The sequence below is a fragment of the Rhinopithecus bieti genome, unplaced genomic scaffold, assembly GCF_001698545.2.
Source record: "Rhinopithecus bieti isolate Rb0 unplaced genomic scaffold, ASM169854v2 scaffold_66091, whole genome shotgun sequence".
NCBI lineage: Eukaryota > Metazoa > Chordata > Mammalia > Primates > Cercopithecidae > Rhinopithecus > Rhinopithecus bieti.
In genome coordinates this window covers 138,993-151,529 of record NW_016824853.1, presented here as the reverse complement: position 1 = coordinate 151,529, position 12,537 = coordinate 138,993, and the positions used below count along the sequence as shown (strand labels likewise).

The 12,537-nt window shown below is 41.0% G+C and overlaps 1 protein-coding gene across 3 annotated transcripts in view; it reads left to right on the top strand.

Annotated features, from left to right (window-relative positions):
- TBL1X (transducin beta like 1 X-linked) overlaps nucleotides 1-12,537 on the top strand; it is a 234,818-nt gene that overhangs the window by 133,573 nt on the left and 88,708 nt on the right. For all 3 annotated transcript variants that reach the window (XM_017862666.1, XM_017862668.1, XM_017862670.1), the window contains exon 2: nucleotides 11,863-11,950. The gene's annotated coding sequence lies outside the window, so the exon portion shown is untranslated. The remainder of the gene's footprint in view (nucleotides 1-11,862; nucleotides 11,951-12,537) is intronic.

Below are 12,537 nucleotides of genomic sequence, written 5' to 3'. Positions count from 1 at the left end.
GTTCAATGTCCCCTGGGGGGCAAAATCACATCTGCTTGAGAACCAGTAAAAATTTCCCCAATAAACATATGTTACTTCTATAATTTTAATGGCAACTTAAAAAAAAAAGATATCATTTCCAAACTGACAAGGCTAGTCGGTCCAGCTTCACATATTGAAGACTCAGAAGAGTTGGACTTTTTTTTTTTTTTTTTTTGGGGACAGTTTTGCTCTGTTGCCCAGGCTCGGAGTGCAATGGCGTGATCTCAGCTCACTGCAACCTCTGCCTCCTGGATTCAAACAATTCTCCTGCCTCAGCCTCCCAAGTAGCTGGGATTACAGTCATGCGCCACCACGCCCAGCTAATTTTTGTATTTTTAGCATAGAGACGGGGCTTCTCCACGTTGGCCAGGCTGGTCTCAAACACCTGACCTCAGGTGATCCTCCCATCTCGGCCTCCCAGAGTGCTGGGATTACAGGCATAAGGCACTGCACCTGGCAGACTTGGATGTTTTTATGAGGCGTTTTGGGCTTGTGTTCTGAAAGCATCAGCTTAACAGAAAGTGATACTGCATGACTGCCCCAAGGACTCCTGGTGGCAGCTGTGAAAGTGTCCAGGGACCAAAACCTGTGCTGAGGTTGCCCTCAGGCACCTGTGGGCTTGTCAGTGTGGCCATTCTAAGTAACCAAGACAAACCTGCTCTACTTGTGGAATCCGGCACTTCTTCTGCATGTTAGTTGTCTGGGGTCACCTCGATGATATTAGGAGGTTATCTATTCTGCTTTAGTAATGTGTTAGGAGTGCACAGCTTAATCAATCTAATATGATACTGCTCTAAGGTAGGGCTCAGCAAACTACTGCACATAGGCCAACTGGCTTGCAGCCTGCTTTTGTAGGTAGTTTTATTGGAACACACACACGTCTGTTTGCATAGACACACCCATTTGTTTACAGATTGCCAGTGGCTTCCAGGTACAGGTGACTATGATGGCTGCGAAGTCCAAGATCCTTGCTGTTTGGCCCTTTAGAGAAAACGTGGACCTACCACTGCTCTATGGTTCTGGAACTTTCTCCCCTTCGGTTTCCATATCTAGGTATATCTCCCATCTGTTAATCTCAATTTCAGAAAGGGGGAGGATAGTAAACAGCATAGCCAAACAAAACAAATTGTGATAGAGAGCACTGTGACTATTTCAACTTTATTCAGTGCTTTTAGCGAGTATCCGTGTGTTTCTCTGCATATCAGATGCATGTAATGTGTACCAGAGTGTATTTATGAAAATGCCTGGCTCATGTACTTGTTCATGAAAGAAGCAAAACACCATCGTTTTCCTTGATTTAAAAACATGATAGCAGCAATCGCGCTGGAGAACTTTGGTAGAACGTGACAGTTGTGCGTAGGATATTGGACCAGACAGGCTGTTGGGGCCAGAGTTTGAAGAGGGTTTCTCAAGAAACAGACCGTACTAGGATTACATGGGAAGTGAGTGTGGAGTACCTCAGGATTGCTGATTGCCGGTTGTATGGGAGTGAGGGGCAGGATGGGGTTCAGTGGGGAGCTTTCTGGAAAGCCAGTCCTGCTCTTCCCTGCATGTCTACTACGCCCGTCCAAGCATTTCCTTGGCTCTAACATGTCCTCATGAGTAGGGCCCATGAGTTCCTGGTGTTATCTTCTGGAGAATTTAATACAGGGTTCAGGATATTCGTAAGTCCCATAAAGGTTTTAAGTGAACAGCTGAATGGCAACCTCAGTTTGATGATGCTCTGTCTCCTGGAGGGGCCTAATGTCTAGCTGTCTCCAGTCTCTTTCCAACAGACTAGCATCATCGTGTTGTGTTAAGTTCACTTATGAATTCTCTACCAAAGGCATCTGCACTTAGTGTCCAGAAATCACTCGATGTTTTGTTTCTTCTTTTATATTTTCTTTGCCTCCGAAATATCTTCCACAGATTCCCTAAGGAGGTAAGGAATTGTGAAGGAGGAGAACTGTAAGCTGAATAGAATACAGTCATCCCTTGGTATCTGTGGGTATTAGTTCCAGGACCCCTGCATATACCAAAATCCGGGGAGGCACAAGTCTCTGATATAAAATAGTGTCCTATTTGCATATAAACTATGCACATCTTCTTGTAAACTTTAAATCATAGATTACTTGGAATACCTAATACAATGTAAATGCTGTGTAAATAATTGTTATATTGTTTTAAAATTGTTTTTATTGTATTGTTTTTATTTTTTTAAAAAATATTTTTTCTTTCTTTTTTTGACGCAGGGTCTTGCTAAGCTCACTGCAGCCTCTTTCTCCTGGGCTCAGGTGATCCTCCCACCTCAGCCTCCCAAGTAGCTGGGACTACAGGCGTGAGCCACCACACCCAGCTAATTTTTGTATTTTTTGTAGAGACTGGGTTTTACCATGTTGCCCAGGATGGTCTTGAACTCCTGGCCTCAAGCAGTCCTCCCGCCTTGGCCTCCCACAGTGCTGGGATTAGAGGCGTGAGCCACCACACCTGGCCTTAAAAATATTTTCAATCCTTAGATACAGAATTTGTGGATACAGAGGGGTGACTGTTCATATTTTCAAAAACTATATATCAGCAACATATAATCAATATATAACATATATGAGATATATGGATAATATATATACATATATTTAGTAACAGCATATACGTGTATTCAAAGTAATAGGTTTGTTATAGACAGCATAGAGAAGACTCTGGCTTTTTAAGTCCAGTTTCACAATCTCAGCCTCTTATTTATTTTGCTTTTATTTTTATTTTATTATTGAACTTTTAGGTTCCGGGGTACATGTGCAGGTTTGTTATATAGGTAAACTCGTGTCATGGGGGGTTTCTTGTACAGATTATTTTGTCACCCCAGGATTCAGCCTAGTACCCAATAGTTATCTTTGTTCCTCTCCCTCCTCGCACTCTTCACCCAGCAGTAGCCCACAGTGTCTGCTGTTCCTGTCTCAGCCTTTTCGCTGGAGTGGTTATACCATTTACCACTTGCTCTTTGTTTTCTCTTTGTACCACTTACTGTGTTTCCTTGTTCCTCTGTTCCTGTGTGCTTTTGCATAAATTGGAGCTTTTTCGTGACTATACTTTTCAGTAAGCTTATTGGCAATAACTCATTGCTTTATTTTTTAGGGTGTTGCTCTAGTGTTGACAGTTTTCATGTTTAACCTTATCACAGTCTATGTTTGAAAGATATTTTACTTCACATATGAGAGCCTTACAACAATGTGCTTTCATTGTCCTTCCATTCTTAGTTCTTTGTGCTACATTTGCCGTACATTTTACTTCTATACGTGTTACAAACACCATAATACATCGTTACTAATTTTGTACTAAGAAGTCAATTACATGGAAAATAATTCTTTTAAAGAGAATAAAATATTTTTATGTTTATATTTACTGTTTCTGCCACTCATCATTTCTTTGTGAGAATCCGCATTTTCCAGCTGAAGTTTTTCTTCCCCTTCATGGAATCCCTTCAGTCTGTCTTGTAATGCAGGTCTACAGGCAGTGAATTCTCTCTGCTTTTGTTTGGTAAAGTCCTTATTTTGCCATCATTTTTTGAAAGATATTTCATCTGAGTATAGAATTTTGCATTGATACATCCTCTCAGTTCTTTAAAGATTTCATTGTCTTCTGCCTTGCATAGCTTTTGACAAGAAGTTTGCAGTTTTACTATCATTTTCCTCTGGATATAACTTTTGGGTTTTTTTTCTGGCCGCTTTTAAGAGTTTGTCACTGATTTTTAAGAAATTGATTGTGTCTTGTTGGGGTTTTCTATTTCTTGTTGGGGTTTATCCTGCTTGGGGCTTGTTTAGCTTTTTGAATCTGTTTTACTTTTCTTAACTGAGAGTTTCACAACTTTACTTGATCTTGGAATCCTTAAAATGCATTTTTGGTTTTTGTGTTTTTTTTTGAGACAGTCTGGCTCTGTCACCCAGGCTGGAGTGGAGTGGCTGCGATCTTAGCTTACTGCTACCTCCGCCTCCCGAGTTCAAACAATTCCCGTGCCTCAGCCTCCTGAGTAGCTGGGACTGCAGGTGCATGCCACAATACCCAGCTAATTTTTTTTGTATTTTTAGTAGAGATGGGGTTTCGCTCTGTTCGCCAGGCTGGTCTCGAACTCCTGGCCTCAAGTAATCTGCACACCTCGGCCTCCCAAAGTGCTGGGATTACAGGCGTGAGCCACTGCGCCCAACCAAAAATGTGTTTTAAGTAACATATTTTATCATCTCAGTACTAGTGTTTTATTAATGAACACTAAACCCAGTGAGGGAAACACTGATGAAAACCAGTGTTTATTATTTTTACATATTTTTATAACTCCATATTGGCTCCTTGGACCTTTTAGAGTTGGGTTACCAGAAAGCAGTTGGGCATTTGCCTGGTATTGTGTAGAGGGTATGCGAACACGATTAGCTTGTGGAAAAGATATCAGTAACAATTGCCAGCGTAACCACCAGCTTTACGGGAGTGCTCCAGTAGTAACCTATTTCCTTGTTTCAGCTATAAAAGCTATTACCACAATCTATCTCTCTCATTTTGTACAGTAATGATCCATGAACATACTAAAGGGAAATTGATGGCATACCCAGGATTACCATTTACAGATGGCAGTACTGAAATGTTAATTTCAAAAACATTCAAACTCTAGTTTTCTTCTGTAGACATAGGACAAGCAATTTTTATCATTTAATCATGCAGACTTGGGTTTAAAAGAAAACTCTTTTAAGATATTCTTTGGTTTTATTTATAGCCTTCTAGTTTGCTTATAACATATATGCTTATTTTAAAGAACATTAAAGGTTAGGCCTAAGGAATTCGTGTGCAAAACTGGTCATTGATTATTAAGAAAATAATACAAAACATTTTTTCGATGTCATAGATATAACTTTAAAAGGGAAGGGGACTCTTCGGAGTTGCCTCTGAGGAGCACATATAAAAAAGAAGGGCAGAGGTTTACTACAGTGGCAAAAAATAATCCACCTAGATCAAGACTATTCCAAAAGTGAATTTAAAAAGAAAAAAAGATGAGATGGTAAGATATGAAGAAATAATGAATGCATTGTGACTTTCCACCTCCCCATACCCATTTTCATAATTTGGTGACTAGAAAGAGAAATGAGGATGCTGGCCCGATTTTGATTCCCAATGGATGACGCTCACACAGAACTGCCCTGCTTCTTGACACTGTTATGATATTAAAAGTAACGTGTATTTTTATAAGTTATTACCATCTTGGCACACTTGCATTCATTTTAGTCAAGTACTGTCACCTTTAGATTTCAAGCTTGCAGTCTTAAAAAAATACACGTTGGAGAACACATAGTCTTCTAACAGTAAAACCTCAGCGTATTAGAATGTTTAGTGACTGAGGTATTCAGAGTCAGTCAAAAAAGTATCTTTAGGATTTCAGCATGTGGAGATGTCTTTCATAGACATCTCCTGGGACACTCAGGCAAGCCCTAGCATGTTGAGCATGGAGTATCCTCGTCTGCATGGGCACTTAGACACCTGGACAAGTCCTTTAGCAGTAAGGCGGGATGGAGGGGTTCACAGGATACGTGCAGCCCAGAGCTGGGAGAAATCATGAGGACCGACTGGCCATTTATCGTACAGATGCACGACTGGCTGGTATGGCCTGAGATGTGGCAGTGAAGATGCACCATGAGGTTGTGGGAGGTGGGATTCATGGTAAATCCTAAGTTTTTCATCTTTGCACTCACGATGCACAATAGCTGATCAAAGCTTTTAGCAAACTCTGCAGCAAATTAAAAGGCGGCAGAACCTCATGGTGACAACTGCAAACCCTGGAGCCAGGCTGCAAGCATTCACACCCCAGCTCCACCAGTCCCCAGCCCTGGGACCTGGACATGCAGCTACATGTCAGTACGTCAGTTCCCTCTGTATGAGAACAGGATAGTAACCTCACTCCCTCACACGCTCCTGTACACATGGAAACCACCACTGCCATCTGACACAGTATATGCTGTAGAAGGACTTAGTGTGCTAAGCACATTAAATATTTAAAATTATTAATTAGATGGATTAAATAAGCTCAAAGCTCTCAGAAGAGAGCCAGGCATGTAACAGGTGCAATATGCATGTTAGCTATTATTATTTAATAGAGATGGGGTCTTGCTATGTTGCCCAGACTGGTCCTGAACTCCTGGCCTCAAGTGATCCTCCCACCTCAGCCTCCCAAAGTGCTGCAATTACAGGCATGAGTCACTGCGCCTGGCCTATTATTTTTTAATAACGTTATTTAACCTGGTGTTGCCAATTGTTTTGAAGTGTGGAGCCGTTTTTCAGATGACACATACTAAACATCTACTAAACAGCCTGAGAAACGGCACTCTGAAGAGCAGGCCTTGGCAGACACTCCCCTACTCACTCTAAAACTCCAGTCAGTTGGCTTCCAAGTTCACTTGGTTCTCATTTTTCCTGGCAACAACTCTGCAAATCATTACCCCCATTTGATGAGGTGCTGGCTGAGAAGGCCCCTTGCCCAGGTATGTTTCCAGCCTGCCTGTGACAAGGTGTTAGATTCTGAAAGCCGGGAGTGCTGGCCTCAGTTAGCTGAGTGATACCAGCGTGGGGGTCTTTCAAGGCTGCAGGCAAGATGTCCGCCCACCTAAAGGCAGGGTGGGGGCTGGAGGGGCCGTGTTCTGGTGCCTCCCTCCTGTGGCTGCTGAGTTGGTATGGCTGTAGGCAGGGGACCTCACTGTTGTACCGTGCTGGCCTCACCATGAGCACCCGAAGGAATTTTATCATACAAATTTGATTCTGTTGTATCAGGAGATGCCAGTAGCACCTCCACTTCCAGTTGGGACACCCCAAAATACCTCCAGACATTGCCTAATATCCCCTGGGAGATGGCGGGGGGTGTGGGGAGGGGGCGGCAGCGGGCACTGTCACCCCTGCTCCAGAACACTGTATTAAAATACAGAAACGTGATGCCAATCCCATGCTGTTATTTGGGATTAAATGTGTAGTACATATGCTTCTGAGTGGGAAAACTTTGCTCCAAGCGGAAAATGATGCATCCTTTGTTGTCATTGGGCAAATGTTTGGTAGGGATTTGATCTGTGTAGAGGAATGCTCAGTCTGCAGTGGCAGCCAGGTAGTGAGCGTGTGCAGCCTTGCACACAGCATGAGCCTGTCAGACAGACAGTGCTTGCCAAGCAGGGCTCTGGCATGCGGTCGTTGTTGGCTATGGCTCTTCCAGGGGCAGGCTCCCGGCTCCTCCTTACAAATCCATCCCCTTTGTTGGCCACCCTGCCTGCTGGCCCTAGGCCTTCTGCTCCTTTCCCCAAGTACTGACTCTCTCCAGCTTGGCCTCTCTCCGCCCATCCTGTGGACCTTTCATTCCTGGGGAGGAGAAGACTCAGGTAAAGAAGGGTAAAGGCAGAACGATGCCAGGCAATTCCACTGCTAGCCGTTGCCCCAGGGACATGAATGTTCATAGCTGCATGGTTGACCCAAGCCAGGTGCCTGTCAGCCACTGCCTGGAAAAACACAATGTGGTCCAGCCATGCAGTAGCATAGTATTCAGCCATAAAAGGAGTGAAGCCCTGGAACGTGCTACGACATGGATGCTCCAGGAAAACATGTTCAGTGAAAGAAGCCAGATGCAAGAGGTCACATATTGTATGATCTCATTTAGTGCCCCAAATAGGGAAATTCATAGAGCCAGAAAGCATTCTGTGGTCACCAGGCCAGGGGGAGGAGGGAATGGGAGTGACTGCTTAGTGGGCACCAGTACTCCTTTCCAGGTGATTGAAAATGGTTTGGAACTTGACATAGGTGGTGGTTCCATAACATCTGAATGTACCACTAAATTGTACACTTTAATTTGACCGGGCTTGGTGGCTCACACCTGTAATCCCAGCACTTTGGGAGGCTGAGGCAGGAGCATCACTTGAAGCCAGGAGTTCGAGACCAGCCCGGGCAGCATATCAAGACCCCCAAATCTACTTTTTTTTATAGGAATTTTTTAAAAAGAAAAAAAACAATTTAAATTGGTTAATTTTTATTGGGTTGTATTTTACTCACTGGAAAAACAAGCAAAAAAAAAAAAAAAAAAAAAAAAAAAAAAAAAAAACCCCACATATGGTTTTCCAGAATGGGCTATGTTGGGGCCCCTGAAGTATGCTGTTTTTCTGTTATTTTTCCTTAGGTTTTTGAGGTGGGGTTTTTTTCTGAAGGGCTTGTTGTTCAAAAGGGAGCCTTTAAAGTTGTCTAATTCCTTTTCCTGATAGGAAAAGAAATTATTAATTTCTTCAAAATGACTGCTTTCGAGGAATGCCCCTTTCTAAATTTGAAAACATAGTATTAAAAAGAAGAGTTTCTCAGTGCTTTAGATTATTATTTCTTGTATTCAACTTAAAAATCCCTTACAGTGGTTTTACAAATCTGCAGAGGAATTCACAAAGCACGATTGAAAAGTGATGTACAGGATTTATAACTGACTGGGAACAACCCAGCTGATTTGCATATAGGATGAAATTTAGCTGAGGGTGCTATTGAGTTTAGACAACATTTGGCTGGACCTTTGTAACTCTTCAGCTCTGTGAAACAATAGTTGTGTGAAGAATTAAAAGGTGAAAAATGAACTGTATGTGACTGGCTCACATATGCCTAGGTCTATTTCTAGGCACAACGAGCAGTGAAATGATGGTGTCGGTGAGGCACCAGTTCAAGGAAATATACAAAGACTGCCTACTCATAAATACACAATGGAGTGATAACTGGTGCTTACCCTTGGAGATCTAGAATTCTAAAACATCGGAAAACAATTAACAGACCGTTCTGTGTCCTTTTCTTTAAAACTATCTCTTGAAATTTTCGTGCTTACCCCAAGAACATCCTCAAAGATGCCAGTAAAATAACTCCACAGGAATCTTTCTGAATTCCAATATCCATGGGAAAATGCTGCATTTTCTTCTGATTTTTCACAATAGAATTAAGACAGACATCATGAAGAAATGAATGTGTAGAGGACTTCCAAAGTTTATATTAACATGTGTAATCAGCAACTGTAATGTTTTGAAGGATTATGTATGGTACATCCTTCATTCATTAAGCTAACTTTTATCAAGTATGTGTTATGTGTCAAGCCTGGACTGTAGAAATGAACTTGAAGAAGAAAGGACTCTTCCTCCTGTTTGGGTAGAAAAGGTGTAATGTGTGTTATGGATGATGTGACAAAAGGAAACACTGGATACCATGAGGAAAATTGAGATCATCACCCAGGGATTCTGTATTCTACTTAGGGAATAGGCTAAACATCAAAATACAGCCATTTGAGACAAAGGCAGGCGGTAGTCCCAGAAGGGTAGCTGTCAGATCCCCAAGAGCATCGGGGGTTCCAGGTTCCTTTTGTGTTACTATCCTGCCTTCCTAAAGGTCAGACAGGCTCTCCAGCAACCCCCATGACCACAAGTTGTGCACATCCTTCCCCAGCTCTTTTCACCTACCATTGGCAAGAACTCAGTAGTGGAAAAGAGAAATTTTGAGGGAGGAGCAGGCTGGTAAATTTGCAGTTTCTAAATTATTTTGCATTTTATTTGATTACAGTGTTTGAATTCAGTTTTTTGAAGAAATGTATGTGGCACCAGAAGCTCTATTCTAACCTACTTTCTATGGAGAAGCAGGTACATGCTGTGTTGTATCAGCTTAGAGAGCCCCTTCAAAACCTCTTCGTGTTCAGTGTGGAGGGACTGTCACTATACGTGCATGGCACACCACGCCAAGAGCAGAGGACTACCAGAAAATTAGAATCCCTTTTACATTTGTCACATACCAGCATTTATTTAGTTGTAAAAATAAAGAGCATATGGCATTTGTTAAAATCGTTTGCATTTCACACAAATATTTGGCAATATGTAAACTTTCTTGCCAGGCTTGTTTATTGTGGTTCTATTTGTGTACTAATAATGGGAAAATCAGTAATGACCAGGTGTTGGAAGGTCTGATTTCTCATTTAAATATATTGTTTCTAGCAATAAACTAATTATTTTTGACATGTTTCATAACCAGAAGAATGTTATTAACCGAAATCATAATTCCTGTTTTTGTGTTGATCACACACAGATGATAAGTTAATTATACTTATTGAATTTAACAACATATATAAGAGATAATCTCAAATTTCAAGACTCTCATTTGTGGGTTACCATCTGTTTTGGACCAAAGAATAGGAATTTGATTGCAAGCTTTCTTCTGAACAGCTTGTAATAAGAGCTGTTTGTATATTAATTACTTATTGAATTATCGTGGGTTTTAATGTTTTAATTTACAAGCAATTTGGAACTTATTGTGGTGACATCTGCTCATATTTTGATACTTTATGGTATTTAGCAATTTCATCATAAGGCTATTTTTTCCCCTGGTAATTTATAACCCAATCCTGAAAACAGTAATTTGGTCTTTCCAGCTCACTATAAGGAGTATTGTCCTGTTTCATCTCAACTGCAAATTTTTTTCCATAATTAAAAGTATATTTTATAAGCAAAATCAAGATTCCTTTGTGCCTGCTTCCCTGGTGCCCTTTCATTTCTATTCAGAGTTACAGATGAATTTAGTTTCACTCTCATTATTTTACTTCAGTGGTAGATTTTTTACAAATTGCCCTGGTTATTACTTTCATCTTGAATATCCTTATGGTTTTTGTTTTCAGTGTACTGTAATGCATTTTAGAGGCCTGTGAACGTGCTTGTAGATTTTTTTTAATCTCCTTCCTTTAAACAACATAACTATAAACATGACTCAGTGGCAATAATTTACTTGAATTTCCTTAAAACACTTGAGTTTCTATATAAACTCCCTAATAAGAAACACCTTCACTCATAGCTTCACTTCTGGACTTCAATTGTATTAAACCTGGTACCTTTTTATTATCACTTAAGACTATTAAATAAGAATTTAGAGAAAATGGTGGACATTTAATTTACTTAGTTCTTGAATTTGTCGAGGATAGAGGATAATTTATACTCTCTAGGAGGCTGGAATCATTCACAACCAAAGAAATTTTATAAGGTAAATATCATTAGGTAAATGGTTTATTGATTAGTATTTATAGTGACTGAGAAATAGAAACAATTTTTGATATAAAGGATTATCATTTTATGAGCTATAAACCTGACTTCCTCATAAATCAGTGCAAATGGAACCCTTGTGAAACAAAGGTCTGCAAAAAGTAAATGAAAAGTTGAGATGTTAGTGGGTGCCTTTGGTTTTCTTGATTTTAGGGGAGCCAGAGGAGAAAGGATTCTGACCCGTTTGTGTGTTTTTATGAGCACAGTACATGAGAATGCGTATGTGCACACAAATGTGCCTGCCAGAGTTATTGGAAAGCTAGCCCAAGCGATGGGGAATGTTTAGCTAAAGCGTATTGTCTTCTCCCGAGGGTGTGCACAGGTTCATGTATCAGCTGCATCAGGCCCTGTTCCAAAAACAGTGGTATTTCAGGGGAACCTTAGTGTATCTTTAAATTTAATTTAAGATTAATTTATATCTTTAAATTTAATTTAAGATTAATTTAAATCTTTAAATTATCTTTAAATAATAGCAGTAGCAATAGCTGAGCTAACATGAATTTTATCTATTTTGAGACACTTTTATTTCAGAACTTCTACATGCATAATAATGCCTGACTGGCCACTTTTAATTTCTCCTTTTTTTCACTTTGCAAACAAAACCTTACAATCTGTGCTATGGACTAAGACAGAAAATAAGAACCAATAAAATGTGTTAAGTTTGAATTAGGATGAAAAAAAACCTAAAGGAACTGGATGGGTGAGAGGTAAACACACCCCAACGATTTTTAAGTCTTTTGTTTTAAACCTTTCCCTTTCTCCCTAGGCTGGTCTCCGCAGACGCCTTGCCATTTCTGTGACCGGATGCTGGGAAGCCTGCTGGTCAACAGGTCCACACATGAAGTCATCATAAGGTAAGCAGCCCAGCGTGCCATTGGATCCTTGTCCTTGTACCTGAAATCCGTTTGAGGAGCAGAACTGCATTTTCCCAAAACAGAACCCCTTTTGCTTTAAATGATGTTTTCAGGGGAAGTGCCCGGTCTTTCTCCTTACTGAAGGTTGAAGGTAGTAGACAGACAATCATTAAATCATTGTGAGCTGCATAGTCAATTCCAAATGAGAAATTTGCCTTTTTACTGACTTCTGGGAATTTGGGGTTGTGTTGTGTTGTTTTGTTTTGTTTTGTTTTGTTTTGTGTGTGTTTGTTTGTTTGTTTTGAGACAGAGTCTTTGCTCTGTCACCCAGGCTGGAGTGCAGTGGTGCGATCTCAGCTCACTGCAACCCCCGCCTCCCAGGTTCAAGCGATTCTCCTGCCTCAGCCTCTCAAGTAGCTGGGATTACAGGCACCTGCCACCACACCCGGCTAATTTTTGAAACAGTTTTAGTAGAGACAGGGTTTCACCATGTTGGCCAGGCTGGTCTCGAACTGAGCTCAAGTGATCCGCCCACCTCGGCCTCCCAAAGTGCTGGGATTACAAGTGTGAGCCACTGCATCTGGCCT